General features: G+C 37.2%; 1 pseudogene; it reads left to right on the top strand.

The window, feature by feature from the left end:
* LOC109257544 (tubulin beta chain-like) overlaps positions 1-16,127 on the top strand; it is a 65,879-nt pseudogene extending 49,752 nt beyond the window's left edge.
* The last annotated feature ends 2,809 nt before the right edge of the window (positions 16,128-18,936 follow it).

Here is an 18,936-nt window from a genome sequence, read left to right as displayed (position 1 = left end):
AGAACCTGACGTGGGGCTCAAACTCACAAATCATGAGATCATGACCTGAGACAAAAACAAGAGTCAGACGCTTAACCAACTGAGCCACCCAGGCACCCCTGAAATCTGGTCATGCTTTATATGCTTTTGTACAGTATTCAATTTGCATAAAAAGAATTAGTACTGATATGTTGGATTTAAACATATTTGATTTGTTTCAATCTATTTCAGTAGTTATCCTTATCAATCCTCAATTCTCACATATTTGGTCAGTGGGAACCTCTTCAAATTGGCTTAAGTTCCTTTGGTGCAACTCTAGCAATTCATGGATTTATGTTTATGACTATACAAAAATCAACTCTAATTTGCCACTTTTGGATGATGCTAATAAGTTAATTATTTTGAAGACTTGTAAATACAGTAAATAATCATAAATTGCTTTTCCTTTATGTTATGAACTATACTCCTGGATAAATAAATACTTAATAAGTGGATATCTTTATATATAAAGATATTTAAAGGTGCTCACAATCAATGTTTAAGTGAAAAAAGTAAATTGTAAAACCATATGTATAATGTTATAACATTTAAAAGTGCTCTCTGTATATAAATAGAAAAATAAGTCTTGAAGGACATATACCAAACTTTTACTGATATTCCTTCTGAAGGGTTAGATGGGGAAGGATCATAACAGTTTTTTTTTTAATTTTTTATAGTGTACACCTAAATTATTTTAACGTTTTTTGTGATAAGCATTGGTTGCTCTTATAATTAAAAAGTAAAGAGGATAAATTCATATAACACTTTGGTTAAAATAAAGGAAAAATGGTAAATATATAATTCAGTGACCACAAGAAGGATTTTTTATATTTTAAGTTACCATGCTTTTTACTAGACTTGTGTGCTTCCTACTTAGTAGATTCATCCATGTTGTTGAATTCAGGTACTAAATGCTAGGCCAGACATAGTTTAAATTATTTTCTCCACTCAAGATTTGGAAAGTGTGAAAAAAAAAGGTTGAAAATAAATGACTTAGAATGCTTGTATTTCTTCTATCACTGAGATAGCATTAATTTCTTAATAGAAATACTAGAAAAACTGAACACATCTTTCTTTATTCATCAAATTTCTTAATTTTCTCAGGAAATATAAATTATATGTATAAGTATATAAATATATTTCTCACTTGATTATCAATTCATATTAAATGCAATGTTAACAATGATTATATAACAGAAATAGAGTCATGTTATTATTTTACATAGTCATTTATTTGGAGAAATGTGTCATGTATATATGAAGATGCATTTGCCTAGATAAATGCAAAGGTGTATTTTTTTATTTTATTTTAGGGAAAGAGTGTGTGAGTCAGGGAGCGGGGCAGAGAGAGAGAATCTTAAGCAGGCACCACACTCAGCCCAGAGCCTGACACAGGGCTTGATATCACAACTCTGGAATCATGATCTGAGCCAAAATCAAGAGTTCAGGCAGTCAACTGACTGAGATACATAGTCACCCCTAAAGGTGGATTTCTAAATAGAGGATTATTATAGACATATTTGCTGATAAATAAAAATAAATAAAACAAAACATAGGTGACTGCCAAAATTATCATGGCACCTCACAAAACAATGCAAGAAAAATATCATCTATCTAATAAAGAATTGAGTCTAAGATGAATTTGGTTTAATTTAAATGTTGCCATTTACTGCTTTATTAAAATGCCACACACAATTTTTTTTTAACTGCAGAAGCTTTTAATTATCTACATCTCCTTTTACCTTTTTTATTCTTCTATTTAAAAAAAATTAATTTATTTATTTAAATTCAAGTTAGTTAATATACAGTATAGTACTGGTTTCTGGAGCAGAATTCAGTGATTTATCACTTACACATAACACCCAGTGCTGATCCCAATAAGTTGAGCTCATTAGTACTCATCACCCATTTAGCCCATCCCACCACCCACCTCCCTTCCAGCAGCCCTTAGTTTGTTCTCTGTCTTTAAGAGTCTCTTATGGTTTGCCTCCCTCTGTTTTTACTGTATTTTTCCTTCACTTCCCCTTTGTTCATCTGTTATGTTTCTTAAACTTCAGATATGAGTGAAATCATATGATATTTGTGTTTCTCTGACGGACTTATTTGCTTAGGATAATACATTCTAGTTCCATCAAAGTTGTTGCAAATGACAAGAGGTTGTTTTTTTATGGTCAAGTAGCATTGCAGTGTGTGTGTGTGTGTGTGTGTGTGTGTGTGTGTGTGTGTACCACATCTTTTTTAAAATTTTTTATTTACATTTATTTATTTTTGAGACAGAGAGAGATGGCACAAGTAAGGGAGGGACAAAGAGAGAATGGGACACAGAATCCGAAGCAGACTCCAGGCTCTGAGCTGTTAACACAGAGCCAAACACGGGGCTCAAACTCACAAATCGTGAGATCATGGCCAAAGCTGAAGTCGGACACTTAACCAACTGAGCCACCCAGGCGCCCCTACATACTACATCTTTATGCATTCATCAGTTGATGGCCATTTGGGCTCTTTCCATAATTTGGCTATTGTTGATAGCACTGCTCTAAACATTGAGGTGCATGTGTCTCTTCTAATCAGTATTTTTATATCCTTTGGATAAATACCTGGTAGTGCAATTGCTGGGCCATAGGGTAATTATATTTTTAATTGTTTGAGAAACCTCTATACTGTTTTCCAGAGTGGCTACACCCATTTGCATTCCCACAAAAGGACACAAGGTTTCCCCTTGCTCCTGATCCTTATCAGCCAGCATCTGTTGTTTCCTGAGTTGTTTTGTCATTCTGACAATGTGAGATGGTATCTCATTGTTGTTTTTATTTGTATTTCTCTGATAATGGGTGATGTTGAGCATCCTTTCATGTGTCTGTTAGATATCTGGATGTCTTCTTTGGAAAAGTGTCTATTCATGTCTTCTGCCCATTTCTGCACTGGATTATTTGTTTTAGGGGTGTTAATTTTAGTAAGTTCTTTATAGATTTTGGATACTAACCTTTTATCAGATATATCATTTTCAAATATCTTTTCCCATCCAATCAGGTTCTGTTCCATTGATCTATTTGTCTATTTTGGGGCCAGTATCATACCGTCTTGATGATTACAGCTTTGTAATACAGCTTGAAGTCCAGAATTGTGATGCCTCCAGCTTTGGTTTTCTTTTTCAATATTACTTTGGCTATTGAAGTTGTTTTCTGGTTCCATACACATTTTAGGATTGTTTGTTATAGCCTGTGAAGAATGCTGGTGTTGTTATCACCCACAATGGGGAAAAACTGAGAGCTTTCCCCCTAAGTCCAGAAACACAACAGGGATGTCCACCCTCACCACTGTTGTTCAACATGGTAGTGTAAAGTCCTAGACAACAAAAAGAAATAAAAGGCATACAAATTGGCAAAGAAGAAGTTAAACTTTCACTCTTCACAGATGACATAATACTCTATATGACAAATACAAAAGACATCACCAAAAACAGCTAAAACTGATACGTGAATTTATCAGAGTCACAGGATAAAAAATCTACACACATAAATCTTTTGCATTTATGTACACCAATAATGAAGCAGCAGAAAGAGAAATCAAGAAATCGACCCCATTCACCTTTGCACCAAAAACCATAAGATCCCTAAGAACAACCAATGAGGTAAGAGATCTGTATGCTGATAACTACAGAATGCTTATGAAAGAAATTGAAGAAGACACAAATAAATGGAAAATCATTCCATGCCCATGGATTTGAAGAACAAATATTGTTAAAATGTCTATTATATGTAAATATATAATGCAAATTATACATTTTTAGCTAAACAAAATTAGATATTGATTAGTTTACCTATTTTTTTGCTTCGTTGCTACTTTTGTAGATAATATTTATTCAACAGCATAAAATACACTAAAGCATACAAAATTTAAATTAAGAGATTGCACCTGTTGCCTGACTCAGTTTACATTCTAGCTCTGCCACTTACCAGCTGTGTGACTTCATACAAAAAATTCAAACTCTTAATGGTTCAATTATCTTATTTGTAGAAAAGGAATAATAGTAATAAAACCTATCTGATAGAGTAATTATGAGATTTGCATGAGTTAATATATGTAAATTATTATAACTGTCAGATATATGTTCTACATGTATTTGTTTTAATTTGGTCTTTAAAAAATCATTCATACATGGACTTTGGGTAACTAGCAGCAGCAGACAGATTAACTAAGTCCTAGTGCAAACAAAAAGACAAGAAGGCAAGAGACAAAGAAAAGTAGAATCTATTAAAAGTGATCAAACCTCTTCAGAATTCAGAAGACAGCAGTATCAATAAAGAAATGACCACATTGGGTTTTGGAACTCTCCTGTGAGAGGAGCAACAAAGTTGGGGAATTAAATGGCTAATACTACAGAGATGTTACCTAGAATATTTGTTCTGTAATTTAAGGAGCAATAACTATTAGTATTTTTAGGGAATTACTGATCTTGCACCAATGGTTTAACAAGGTTTAGAACTAAAGCGTCCAAGATTAGGTAAACAGGGTGAAAGCGCCCCCAGCATAGGACAAAAGCAGAAAGCTACTTTCATAGGACAGAAGTGTCCAGAATAGATAAACAGGGTTATAGACCACTACAGCAGGGTGAAATTGCCCTGAGAGGAGCTAATTAGCAAAAGACAGGTGCCTTCTAGACTCTGAGGTAGCATGCTCTACCTGTCTTATACCCTAGGCAAGTTAAGATAAACAGATGCAGTGCCTGATGCCTGTTGTAACAGCTATCTGCTCTGTGGAGGGATTGTGTTTTGTAAATCTCCTTTCTCTCACACAGATGAATTAATGTTCACTGTGTCATTGTCTCTTCCTGCACATCTATCACATCTGTAAGCCTTCTGATCCTAATAAAACCAGAGCAAGGGTCCTTATTCAGGGCTCTTGTGGTCTCCTGGACATTAGCCTCTCTTGAATTTAATTCTGCATCTGCTCTCTTGCTGGACAAGAGAGAGCTCCACATTCAAAGTCTGTGACAAGTATTCACTAATATCACATGAGCCTATCAGTTATTGAACATTAAAGTCCCTATGTCAGAGAAGGGAAAACTGAGAAATAAATATTTTTTTCTAAATGTAATTTTATAGCCATATTGTAGCACTGGTTAAATAGTTGAAAGCTATTTATTTATTTATTTATTTATTTATTTATGTATGTTTATTTACTTTGAAAGAGAGAGAGAGACAGAGCATGAAAGAAACAGAGACACAAAATCCGAATCAGGCTCCAGGCCCTGAGCTGTCAGCACAGAGCTCAACACAGGGCTCAAACTCACAAGTTGTGAGATCATAGCATCAGCTGAATTTGTTCACTCAACCGACTGAGCCACTCAATGCCCCTAGTTGAAAGCTGTTTTTAAATCCTCATATTTTTTAAGGCAGAATGTCATGATTATAATCTTTCACAGTAAGAGTAATTGAAAAATAAATGTTCCAGTTAGATGCCGGAAGAATTCCTTGGGTACTTAAATGAGTCTTGTCTAATGACAAAAAACATATGAGGAAAAAAAATGACCAAATTGGCATTTTAACCATATATATTTCAATAGGGGATATATATGCCTAAAAGTCCTAAGGGCCTTTAATTGGCTACACAATAAACTCCAAATTCCTTAGAATGGAATTCGGTGCTTCCAATCTAATAAAAAAAATCTTTCTACTTCCATAGTCTATTACTTTCACTTTCTTGGTTTCTTCACCTCATCTGCTCACTTCTTCACACACACCTTTACTTTATCTAACAAATATATGCTGCCTCACCAAGCAGCTCTGCTGCTAGAACATGCAACGCTCTTTTGACACTTCAAGCCTTAGCACAAGAAGTTCTTGAAATTTTGAAAGTTTGTTCCACACTTCTCAACTTGGTGAGCTTTGTTTTTAAAACAGTTTAACAGTCATGTCTTCCAAGAACTTTTCCTGACTTCCAAAATTTCACATCCTTTCTCTCACAACCTTCATTGAATTCACTGCTTCTAACAATGCTCTTTTCTTTTTTTTATTATTTTTTTAAAATTTTTTAAAATTTACATCCAATTTAGTTAGCAAATATACAACGATGATTACAGGAGTAGATTCCTTAGTGTCCCTTACTCATTTAGCCCATCCCCCCTCCCACAACCCCTCCCATAACCCTCAGTTTGTTCTACATATTTATGAGTCTCTTCTGTTTTGTCCCCCTCCCTGTTTTTATATTCGTTTTCCTTCCTTTATGTTCATCTGTTTTGTCTCTTAAAGTCCTCATATGAGTGAAGTCATATGATTTCTGTCTTTCTCTGATTGACTAATTTCACTTAGCTTAATACCCTCCGGTTCCATCCATGTAGTTGCAAATGGCAAGATTTTATTCTTTTTTGATTGCCAAGGAATACTCCATTGTGTGTGTGTGTGTGTGTGTGTGTGTGTATATATATATATATATATATATATATATATATATATATATATATATCACATCTTCTTTATCAATTTATCCATTGAGGGACATTTGGGCTCTTTCCATACTTTGGCTATTGTTGATAGTGATGCTATAAACATGGGGGGGCATGTGTCCCTTTGAAACAGCACACCTGTATCCCTTGGATAAATGCCTAGTAGTGCCATTGCTGGGTCATACGGTAGTTCTATTTTTAGTTTTTTGAGGAACCTCTTATCAGTGTTCTTTTCTAACATTGATCACACTGTATTGAAGCCCAATATTTACATAAGTCTCTCCCACAATAAACTGTTTAATTCTTGAGGGCAGGGACCAAATTCCAATACTCTAATGTCTAAATTTTAGAGAGCTGCTATAAATCCCCCTTGAAGTCTCTTGGAAGACAGTACATAGGTAATTCTCCTAGGTTCAGCCAAACGAATATTTTCCTTCCTGAGTTTGAATCTTGAGAGGGAGTAAAACAAAAAAAAAAAAAAAGAAAGAAAAAAAAAGAAAAGAAAATTATTTGAAGCTGCTATGATAGTTCAGCCTCAAAGAGTCTGCTGGTAGCAGCAGCAGCAAGGGTTCTTGGGTGGAAAACACCAGTAGTAATGTTTCCCTTAAACATTATTTCTTAATAATGAATTTAGTTGCACTCCATGTTACTTAAGCCTTTTCTGGTTTCTTCCATTTTCTTTTGGCTTGGTTACCTGAAGTTTCTATTGATTTTGAGTCACCCAATATACTTTCAACACATTCGTCTCCTACTTAGGAAAACCAGAGTCAATTTATATTTTCTATAAACAAGAACGTTGGCTAATGCAGTGCCTGGCACACAATTGATAATTAAGGTTTGTAGGAAAAGAGATAAAGAAAGCAAGTCTTTTACTTTTTCTATAGTTATTTCTGTATCATGTCCCTTACTAGATTTTGAGATTATGAATAAATGTACATGTCCTCTACAATTTCTTGTAAATACATTAGTTAAATTTAACTGTATTAGTCAAATGTGGGGCGCCTGGGTGGCTCAGTCGGTTAAGCATCCAACTTCAGCTCAGGTCATGATCTCACAATCTGTGAGTTCGAGCCCCACATTGGGCTCTGTGCTGACAGCTCAGAGCCTGGAGCCTGCTTCAGATTCTGTGTCTCCCTCTCTCTCTGACCCTCCCCTGCTCATGCTCTGTCTCTCTCTGTCTCAAAAATACATTTAAAAAATTAAAAAATTAAAAAAACTGTATTAGTCAAATGATGGATATGCAAATATTATTTAAAATGACCAAATTAAACAGTACTTGAATGAAAAGACAATTTGCTGCCAGTCATTATGGCTAACTCAAATCAAATAAACTTTATTTCTAGAGTAGTTTTAGATTTACAGCAAAATTGAGGTGAGATTACAGAGAATTTCCATATACCTTTTGTCCCCACAAATTCACCCCCCCACACACACTGTCAACATCTTATACCACAGTGGTGCTTTTGTTACAATCAATGAACCTACATTGACACATCATAATCACACAAGTCCATAGTTTACATTAGGTTTTATTCTTGGTGCTGCATATTCTATGAGTTTGGACAAATGTATAGTGACATTCATTCATTGTAGTACCAAACAGAATGATTTTTGCTGCCTTTAAACCCTGTGTTTTTCGTATTCATCCCTCCCTTTCTCAATCACTGGCAATCACTGATGTTTTTACTGTTTCAATAGCTTTGCCCTTTTCAGAAAGTCATATAGTTGAAATCATATAGTGTGTAGTATTTTCAAGTTGACCTTATTCACCTAGTAATATGCATTTAAGGTTTTTCCAATCTTTTTAAAAAATTTTTTAATGTTAATTTATTCTTGAGAGAGAGAGAGAGAGAGAGACACGGTGTGATCAGGGGAAAAGCAGAGAGACAGGGAGACACAGAATCTGAAACAGGCTCCAGGCTCTGAGCTGTCAGCACAGAGCCTGATGGGGGGCTAGAACTCAGGAACTGCAAGATCATGACCTGAGCCGAAGTCAGACGCTTAACCGACTGGGCCACCCCATTGCCCCTGTTTTTCCAATCTTTTTATGACTTGTGAGCTCATTTCTGTTTAGCATTGAATAATACTCCATTGTCTGGATATAACAGTTTATTTATTCATTCACCTACTGAAAGACATCTTGGTTGTACCAAGTTGTGGCAATAATGAATGAAGCTGCTATAAACATCCATGTATAGGATTTTGCATGTAAATAAGTTTTTAATTCATTTGGGTAAATACTAATGAGTGTGACTGTTGTGTCATATAGTAAGAGTACATGTAGTTTTGGAAGAACCTGCGAAACTGTGTTCCAAAGTGGCTGCACCATTTTGCATTCTCACTGATAACATATGAGTGTTCTTACTGCTCCACATCCTTGCTAACACTTGGGCCATCAATGCTGTGGATTCTGGCCATTCTAATAAGTGCATAGTGGGGGTATAAAGCTCTTTTGGAATCAATGCTTATTTTAAAGAGTAATTTTTCTGGTAGAAATTTAGGCCTTTGGGCTCGTTTTTGAGGGAAATCTGGACTTTGTGGTGCCACTCAAGCCTTACAACTTAACACAACCTTTACTTCACATTATTTGTTATTTTATTTTTTCCTGTATGTTCTCATCTTTATAATGTTAAAATTACATTATGAAACATTTGAGAACATGTACCGTTGGCTTAAAGTTTTGTGTATGACCAAATAACCTAGCACAATGTCTTGTACATACAGAGTAATTTAATACAGACTGAGACACACTTAAAACAGACTATAATGATTAATGATGGCTGCACTGATTTGTGTTTAAAAGCATACATGTATGTATTTTTATTTAGAATTAATATATATTAAGAAATAATTGAGACAATGAAATGTTGGGGGTTTTGAGGTAAACATTTATAACTTTATTTTTTTTTAATTTTCAATATATGAAATTTATTGTCAAATCGGTTTCCATACAACACCCAGTGCTCATCCCAAAAGGTGTCCTCCTCAATACCCATCACCCACTCTCTCCTCCCTCCCACCCCCCATCAACCCTCAGTTTGTTCTCAGTTTTTAAGAGTCTCTTATGCTTTGGCTCTCTCCCACTCTAACCTCTTTTTTTTTTTTTCCTTCCCCTCCCCCATGGGTTTCTGTTACGTTTCTCAGGATCCACATAAGAATGAAAACATATGGTATCTGTCTTTCTCTGTATGGCTTATTTCACTTAGCATCACACTCTCCAGTTCCATCCACGTTGCTACAAAGTGCCATATTTCGTTCTTTCTCATTGCCATGTAGTACTCCATTGTGTATTGAAACCACAATTTCTTTATCCATTCATCAGTTGATGGACATTTAGGTTCTTTCCATAATTTGGTTATTGTTGAGAGTGCTGCTATAAACATTGGGGTACAAGTGCCCCTATGCATCAGTACTCCTGTATCCCTTGGGTAAATTCCTAGCAGTGCTATTGCTAGGTCATAGGGTAGGTCTATTTTAATTTTCTGAGGAACCTCCACACTGCTTTCCAGAGTGGCTGCACCAATTTGCATTCGAACCAACAGTGCAAGAGGGTTCCCATTTCTCCACATCCTCTCCAGCATCTATAGTCTCCTGATTTGTTCATTTTGGCCACTCTGACTGGCGTGAGGTGATATCTGAGTGTGGTTTTGATTAGTATTTCCCTGATAAGGAGCGACGTTGAGCATCTTTTCATGTGCCTGTTGGCCATCCGGATGTCTTCTTTAGAGAAGTGTCTATTCATGTTTTCTGCCCATTTCTTCACTGGGTTATCTGTTTTTCAGGTGTGGAGTTTGGTGAGCTCTTTATAGATTTTGGATACTAGCCCTTTGTCCGATATGTCATTTGCAAATATCTTTTCCCATTCCGTTGGTTGCCTTTTAGTTTTGTTGGTTGTTTCCTTTGCTGTGCAGAAGCACTTTTTTTTCTTCATAAGGTCCCAGTAATTCATTTTTGCTTTTAATTCCCTTGCCTTTGGGGATGTGTCGAGTAAGAGATTGCTACGGCTGAGGTCAGAGAGGTCTTTTCCTGCTTTCTCCTCTAGGGTTTTGATGGCTTCCTGTCTCACATTCAGGTCCTTTATCCGTTTTGAGTTTGTTTTTGTGAATGGTGTGAGAAAGTGGTCTAGTTTCAACCTTCTGCATGTTGCTGTCCAGTTCTCCCAGCACCATTTGTTAAAGAGACTGTCTTTTTTCCATTGGTGTTCTTCCCTGCTTTGTCAAAGATTAGTTGGCCATACGTTTGTGGGTCTATTTCTGGGGTTTCTATTCTATTCCATTGGTCTATGTGTCTGTTTTTGTGCCATTACAATGCTATCTTGATGATTACAGCTTTGTAGTAGAGGCTAAAGTCTGGGATTGTGATGCCTCCTGCTTTGGTCTTCTTCAAAATTACTTTGGCTATTCAGGGCCTTTTGTGGTTCCATATGAATTTTAGAATTGCTTGTTCTAGTTTCGAGAAGAATGCTGGTGCAATTTTGATTGGGATTGCATCGAATGTGTAGTAACTTTGGGTAGTATTGACATTTTGACAATATTTATTCTTCCAATCCATGAGCAGGGAATGTCTTTCCATTTCTTTATATCTTCTTCAATTGCCTTAATAAGCTTTCTATAGTTTCAGCATACAGATCTGTTACATCTTTGGTTAGGTTTATTCCTAGGTATTTTATGCTTCTTGGTGCAATTGTGAATGGGATCAGTTTCTTTATTTGTCTTTCTGTTGCTTCATTGTTAGTGTATAAGAATGCAACTGATTTCTGTACATTAATTTTGTATCCTGCAACTTTGCTGAATTCATGTATCAGTTCTAGCAGACTTTGGTGGAGACTATCAGATTTTCCATGTATAATATCATGTCATCTGCAAAAAGTGAAAGCTTGACTTCATCTTTGCCAATTTGGATGCCTTTGATTTCCTTTTGTTGTCTGATTGCTGATGCTAGAACGTCCAACACTATGTGAAACAACAACGGTGAGAGTGGGCATCCCTGTCATGTTCCTGATCTCAGGGAGAAACTCTCAGTTTCTCCCCATTGAGGATGATGTTAGCTGTGGGCTTTTCATACATGGCTTTGATGATGTTTAAGTATGTTCCTTCTATCCTGACTTTCTCAAGCGTTTTTATTAAGAAAGGGTGCTGGATTTTGTCAAAGGCCTTTTCTGCATCGATTGACAGGATCATATGGTTCTTATCTTTCTTTTATTCATGTGATGTATCACGTTGATTGATTTGCGAATGTTGACCCAGCCCTGCATCCCAGGAATGAATCCCACTTGATCATTGTGAATCATTCTTTTTGTTTTTTAATTTTTTTTAACCTTTATTTATTTTTGAGACAGAGAGAGACAGAGCATGAATGGGGGAGGGTCAGAGAGAGAGGGAGACACAGAATCGGAAGCAGGATCCAGGCTCTGAGCTGTCAGCACAGAGCCCGATGCGGGGCTCGAACTCATGGACCGTGAGATCATTACCTGAGCCGAAGTCGGACACTCAACCGATCAAGCCACCCAGGCGCCCCTCCTTCCCTTTCTTTTTCTTGGAATAGTTTGAGAAGGATAGGTATTATCTCTGCTTTAAACGTCTGGTAGAACTCCCCTGGGAAGCCATCTGGTCCTGGACTCTTATTTGTTGGGAGATTTTTGATAACAGATTCAATTTCTTCGCTGGTTATGGGTCTGTTCAAGCTTTCTATTTCCTCCTGATTGAGTTTTGGAAGAGTGTGGGTGTTTAGGAATTTGCCCATTTCTTCCAGGTTGTCCAATTTGTTGGCATATAATTTTTCATAGTATTCCCTGATAATTGTTTGTATCTCTAAGGGATTGGTTGTAATAATCCCATTTTCATTCATGATTTTATCTATTTGGGTCCTCTCCCTTTTCTTTTTGAGAAGCCTGGCTAGAGGTTTGTCAATTTTGTTTATTTTTTCAAAAAACCAACTCTTGGTTTCGTTGATCTGCTCTACCGTTTTTTTAGATTCTATATTGTTTATTTCTGCTCTGATCTTTATTATTTCTCTTCTTCTGCTGGGTTTAGGCTTCATTTGCTGTTCTGCTTCTATTTCCTTTAGGTGTGCTGTTAGATTTTGTATTTGGGATTTTTCTTGTTTCTTGAGATAGGCCTGGATTGCAATGTATTTTCCTCTCAGGACTGCCTTCGCTGCATCCCAAAGCATTTGGATTGTTGTGTTTTCATTTTCGTTTGTTTCCATATATTTTTTAATTTTTTCTCTAATTGCCTGGTTGACCCAGTCATTCTTTAGTAGGGTGTTCTTTAACCTCCATGCTTTTGGAGGTTTTCCAGACTTTTTCCTGTGGTTGATTTCAAGCTTCATACCATTGTGGTCTGAAAGTATGCATGGCATAATTTCAATTCTTGTATACTTATGAAGGGCTGTTTTGTGAACCAGTATATGATCTATCTTGGAGAATTTTCCATGTGCCCTCGAGAAGAAAGTATATTCTGTTGCTTTGGGATGCAGAGTTCTAAATATATCTGTCAAGTCCATCTGACCCGATGTATCATTCAGGGCCCTTGTTTCTTTATTGACCCTGTGTCTAGATGATCTATTCATTTCTGTAAGTGGAGTGTTAAAGTCCCCTGCAATGACCACATTCTTATCAATAAGGTTGCTTATGTTTATGAGTAATTGTTTTATATATTTGGGGGCTCCGGTATTCGGTGCATAGACATTTATAATTGTTAGCTCTTCCTGATGGATAGACCCTGTGATTATTATATAATGCCCTTCTTCATCTCTTGTTACAGCCTTTAATTTAAAGTCTAGTTTGTCTGAGATAAGTATGGCTACTCCAGCTTTCTTTTGGCTTCCAGTAGCATGATAAATAATTCTCCATCCCCTCATTCTCAATCTAAAGGTGTCCTCAGGTCTAAAATGAGTCTCTTGTAGACAGCAAATAGATGGGTCTTGTTTTTTTATCCATTCTGATAGCCTATGTCTTTTGGTTGGCGCATTTAATCCATTTACATTCAGTGTAATTATAGAAAGATACGGGTTTAAAGTCATTGTGATGTCTGTATGTTTTATGCTTGTAGCGATGTCTCTGGTACTTTGTCTCACAGGATCCCCCTTAGGATCTCTTGTAGGGCTGGTTTAGTGGTGACAAATTCCTTCAGTTTTTGTTTGTTTGGGAAGACCTTTATCTCTCCTATTCTAAATGACAGACTTGCTGGATAATGGATTCTCGGTTGCATTTTTTTTTTCCTGTTCAATACATTGAAGATCTCGTGCCAATCCTTTCTGGCCTGCCACGTTTCAAAAGAGAGATCAGTCACGAGTCTTATAGGTCTTCCTTTCATATGTGAGGGCACGTTTATCCCTTGCTGCTTTCAGAATTTTCTCTTTATCCTTGTATTTTGCCAGTTTCACTATGATATGTCGTGCAGAAGATCGATTCAAGTTATGTCTGAAGGGAGTTCTCTGTGCCTCTTGGATTTCAATGCCTTTTCCCTTCCCTAGTTCAGGGAAGTTCTCAGCTATTATTTCTTCAAGTACACCTTCAGCACCTTTCCCTCTCTCTCCTCCTGTGGGATACCAATTATACGTAGATTATTTCTTTTCAGTGTATCACTTAGTTCTCTAATTTTCCCCTCATACTCCTGGATTTTTTTATCTCTCTTTTTCTCAGCTTCCTCTTTTTCCATAATTTTATCTTCTAGTTCACCTATTCTCTCCTCTGCCTCTTCAATCCAAGCCGTCGTCGTTTCCATTTTATTTTGCATCTGTTAAAAGCGTTTTTCAGCTCCTCCTGACTGTTCCTTAGTCCCTTGATCTCTGTAGCAAGAGATTCTCTGCTGTCCTCTATATTGTAAAAACATTTATAACTTTAAATTGTTATCTCTGATATTAATCTGAACATTTCTTAATGAACACTTATTTGATGGAATATATTCATGTAATTACCATATATAGTTTTCTATTATTCTGAAACTGAAATGTATTTCTGTGCTTAGGACAATGTAGCCAGAGTAAATATTATAACTGACTCACCATTATTTCATTTGTATGTTTATACTGCATTTGCATCTGGAGGTTTAATTGCTTTGAACTCACTGCAAGAATTTACTGGATACGTTTAATAAGAACAACCTAGCTAAGATGAGCTTAAATTTTGGTCAGAAGCAGATGGATTAGAATGTGTGGCCCATCTATAAATTCAAGTCCCACAACTTCACCCTCCCTTTTATTTTATCAGAACATTAGGGAGAAAGATCAAAAGCCACAGAAATTTTGCAACATGCTAAATAGTCTATAAGACTGAAGAAGAAAGCAATTCTATTTACTAGGCTGATATGTCCTTAAGTGTTATAAATGTGCCTGAAACAAGCTGGAAGCAAACATTCCTAACTAGCTTTATAGACTCTCCTTTTCTTTCCTTCTATTCTCTCTTTTATATGATTTATTTTCTTTCTACCCATCCACAAAGAGATACTTTCACCGGTCTGTTTATAAAAGTATTTCCTGTTTTGGGGTGCCTGGGTGGCTGTCAGTTATGTGTCTGACTCTTGATTTTAACTCAGGTTATGATCTCATTTTTCATGAGATCAAGCCCCACATTGGGCTTGGTACTGGCAACATGAAGCCTGCTTGGGATTCTCTGTCTCCCTTTCTCTCCACCTCTCTCTCTAAAAAATAAAAATATAAACATTTTTTTTAAATCTTCCCTTTTTAACCCCAGAAATGTCAATTGATTGTCCTATTGTCTATTGCTTTTGTTCTAATTATCAAACAAGAACATATACTATAATTTTGAAGTCTGCAGGACTTCAAGCTGACTCACTCTCTTAGAAGGGGCACAGACCCTGGCCTGGGCACCTTGCTTATCAGCAAGATATGCAAAGGATATCTCAACCACATTATAAACATTTTCAGTGTGGTACCCTCACCAAAAGTGTCAACACTGTAGTTGAGCCCCACAACACCACTCCTTTGGTCCATCAATTGGTAGAGTACACAGATGAGACCTACTGCATTGACAGCGAGACCATTTATGACATCTGCGTCTGCACCCTCAAGCTGACCAAGGCGGACCTGTGGGGACCTGAGTCACCTCCTCTCACCCACCATAAGGGGCATTGCCACCTTCCTCTGCTTCCCTGACCAGTTTAGTGCTGATCCTCACAAGCTGGCAGTTAATATGGTTCCTTTCTTGTGTCTCCACTTCTTCATGCCTGGCTTTGCCACTCTAACCAGTCATAGAAGCCAGCAGTATTGGATTATCACTGTGCCTGAATTGAACCAGCAGATCTTCAATGTCAAGAACATGATGGCTGCCTGTGACCCCCACCATGGTTGGTATCTCACCAAGGCTGCTGTCTTCCATTGATGTGTGTCCATGAAGGAGGTGGATGAGTTGATGTTCAACATGCAAAACAAAAATAGCAGCTACTTTGTGAAATTAATCCCCAACAACACCAATTTGGCTGTCTGTGACATCCTGCTCAGTGGATTCAAGATAGCAAACACCTTCACTAACAATAGAATGGCCATCCAGGAGATCTTCAAGCCTATCTCAGAGCAGTTCATGACCATGTTCTGCTTCAGAGCCTTCTCCCACTGGTACAGAGATAAGGGCATGGATAAGATGGAGTTCACCAAGGTTGAGAGCAAAATGAACAACTTTGTCTCTGTCTACCAACAGTACTAGGATGCCAAAGAGAGAAGGAGGATTTTGGTGAGAAGGCCAAAGAAGAGGCCTAAGGCAGAAACCCATCACCTGAGGCCTCTTAGTTCCCTCAGTCTTTCTTCCCCAACTGCCCCTTTTCTTTCCCTTAGAATTTGCATTATCTGGCTTTATCTTGTTTTTTTTTTAAGGGTGGTGGGGGGGTGGGGGCCACGCATATCCAGAACAGTACATGGCACATAATAAATGATCAATAAATATTTGTTGTTTTTTGAAAGAAAAACTTAAAGTTTACATTAGAATTTCATCTCCACAGTGTGTAGTTCTATGAGTCTTGGCAAATGCATAATGTCATGTATCTATCATTACAGTATCATATTGAATAGTATCACTGTCTAAAATTACAGTGCTCCACCTATTCATTTTTCCACTCTTTTAGTCCCAGAAACCCACTGATCTTTTTATTATCTAGATGTTTTTGTCTTTTCTAGAATATCATACAGTTGGAATAATGTATTAATGCCTCTGGTTTGATTTTAATTCAATGGAGTGCTGGTTTCAACTACCTCCCAGTGGATTTACCACAGCCAGAAGTGGCTAGATCAAAGATGTGGAGGGGATCACATTAGACCAATAAGGGAAACCTCGCATGGGAGTCTTAAGATTGGTAGCCGAGCTAGTCCTTCAGGTGGCTGTCCCTTGTCTAAGACAGACAACTTTGTATAAGGACAGGAATAAAGAGAGGGCATTAAATTTCTGGGTATTATTACCATTCCAGCCAAGGTGCTAACTTTCAGCCAAAAGGCAAGCTTTCTTCTCTCCACAGAGTAAACATGGGCTAGAGGATTACAGTCTGAGCAATCAACATGAAAGTGTTCCGATAAGGCTATACTCCTTGTAAAGCCCCTGAAATGAGATTAATGGAAGAAAAGAGAAAATACTCACCAAGTATGCACCAAGGCTCCAAGTCCAGATGAAAAGTTTCAAAGCTCCATGTTGGTCATGAAAATGATGAAATTTGGAGTAGGGTCCATGAGCAAATGTCTAAGAAATAATTCTTGAGACATCTTTGGTGTAAAGAGGTGATTTTATTAAAGCATGGGGATAGGACCCATGGGCACTGGGATTGTGATGAACTACTGATTATATACTTTTAAGTTTGTGAAGGAAGGGGAGATAAAGATAGAGTTTCCAAGGAATTTCTGGACGCTGAAAACAGGGTGTCACAGGAACCTGAAAATTTAGCTATTGTCAAGATAAGGTTGCTTTTAGTTTTTAAGGACATGTAGATTAAGGCATTAAGGCAGTCATAAACTTCTTGAGGAGTCACATGCAGGTCTCTGTTATCTATCAGTGGGCTGCAGGCTGTAGGGGATTTAATTTAAACTACATTTTTCTTGCCTTTGTTTCCCTCATCAGTCACTAATTCCAATGTGTGTGTCAGACAGTGCTTCTCCACATAGTCAAGCAATGTTCCAACACCAGCTGGATATCCTATGATTAAACTAAATTCTGACACTACCTATCCAGAGATAGCATCAGATTACACAAGCTATAGGCTCAGTCCTAAACAACTGCCCTCCATTTCAGATGCCAGTAGCAAATCCAGTTTGTTCCTTGTGCTTCTGACAAAATCACTGTAAATCAAAGATTCCCATGACCCCCTCTGTGGGGAATAAACTTATAAATGCCCCAGAATAGGGAGGTGCAAAGGCACTAGTATAGAACACAGGTATAAGAAATAAACAAGACTAGGAATTCAGGGCGGAAGCTCCCCCCCCCAATTTAGTACTATAGCAGAAAGCTGCCTTCACAGGAGGAAAAGATCAAGTTAGGCAAACAGGCAAATTGAACTATAACAGGTAAATTGACCATTGTGCTACAGGTGAAGCAGCCCAGAGATGAGAGGGTTAACAAAAGAAAAGGTGCCTTGTTAACCCTGAAGTTATTTCCCCTATCTGTCTTATCCCCTAGGCTAGCTAAAATAAACAGACAGGTGCCTTCTGTCTACCATTAACAACCATCTGCCCATCTGCCTGGAGCCAGGATTTTGTTTTATATTGACCCAAACCTCAAACACCATATATCTTCAAAACCCCCTTTTCCTTCACGTCCCCAAGTTAATATTCCCAGTTTCTTTGCCTCTTTGTGCACACCCATGATGTTTGTAAGCTTTCTGATCTGAATAAATATGGGCAAGGACCCATTTATTCGGGGCTCTTGTCTTTTCCCGGACATTAGCCATATCTCAGTTTTCATCCTGTGTCCTGCTCTCTTGCGAAGCAAGAGAGAACTTTAGACCCAGAGTCTATGGCACCCCTCATTGGGTTCAATTAATTTACTAGAGTGGCTCACAGGAAATTTCAAGGCATTTAGGTGCTCTGTGCTAGAAGCAGGGCAAAGACTAAATATATATTTCTTCATAGTATTATTTATTTCTAGCATTTCTTTCTGGTTCTTTAATTTGGTTTCCATTTCTTTGCTTGTATATCCTATTTATTCTTGCATACTATGTACTTTATTCATTAAAATACTTAGTATATTAATCATAGTTGTTTTAAATTCCTAGTCTGGTCACTGAACATCGCTGACATGTTTGGTTCTGATGCTTGATCTGTTTCTTCAAATTGTGTCTTTACCTCCTGGCATGCGTTGTAATTTTTTTTTTCTTGAGATCAGGAGATAATGTACCAGGTAAAGAGAACTTCTATAAACACGTATTTATAAATATGATGGTGAGGTGTGAGAAAGAGGATGTATTCTATAGTCCTTTATTTAGGTCTCAGTCTTTTAGTGAGCCTGTCTCTCGACTGTGAACTTCATAAGTATTCTC

This window comes from Panthera pardus, unplaced genomic scaffold (assembly GCF_024362965.1).
Source record: "Panthera pardus isolate Hobbes unplaced genomic scaffold, ASM2436296v1 HiC_scaffold_27, whole genome shotgun sequence".
Classification (NCBI taxonomy): Eukaryota; Metazoa; Chordata; class Mammalia; order Carnivora; family Felidae; genus Panthera; species Panthera pardus.
Note: the sequence above shows the minus strand (reverse complement) of the source record. Positions and strands in the feature narration are given on the sequence as shown.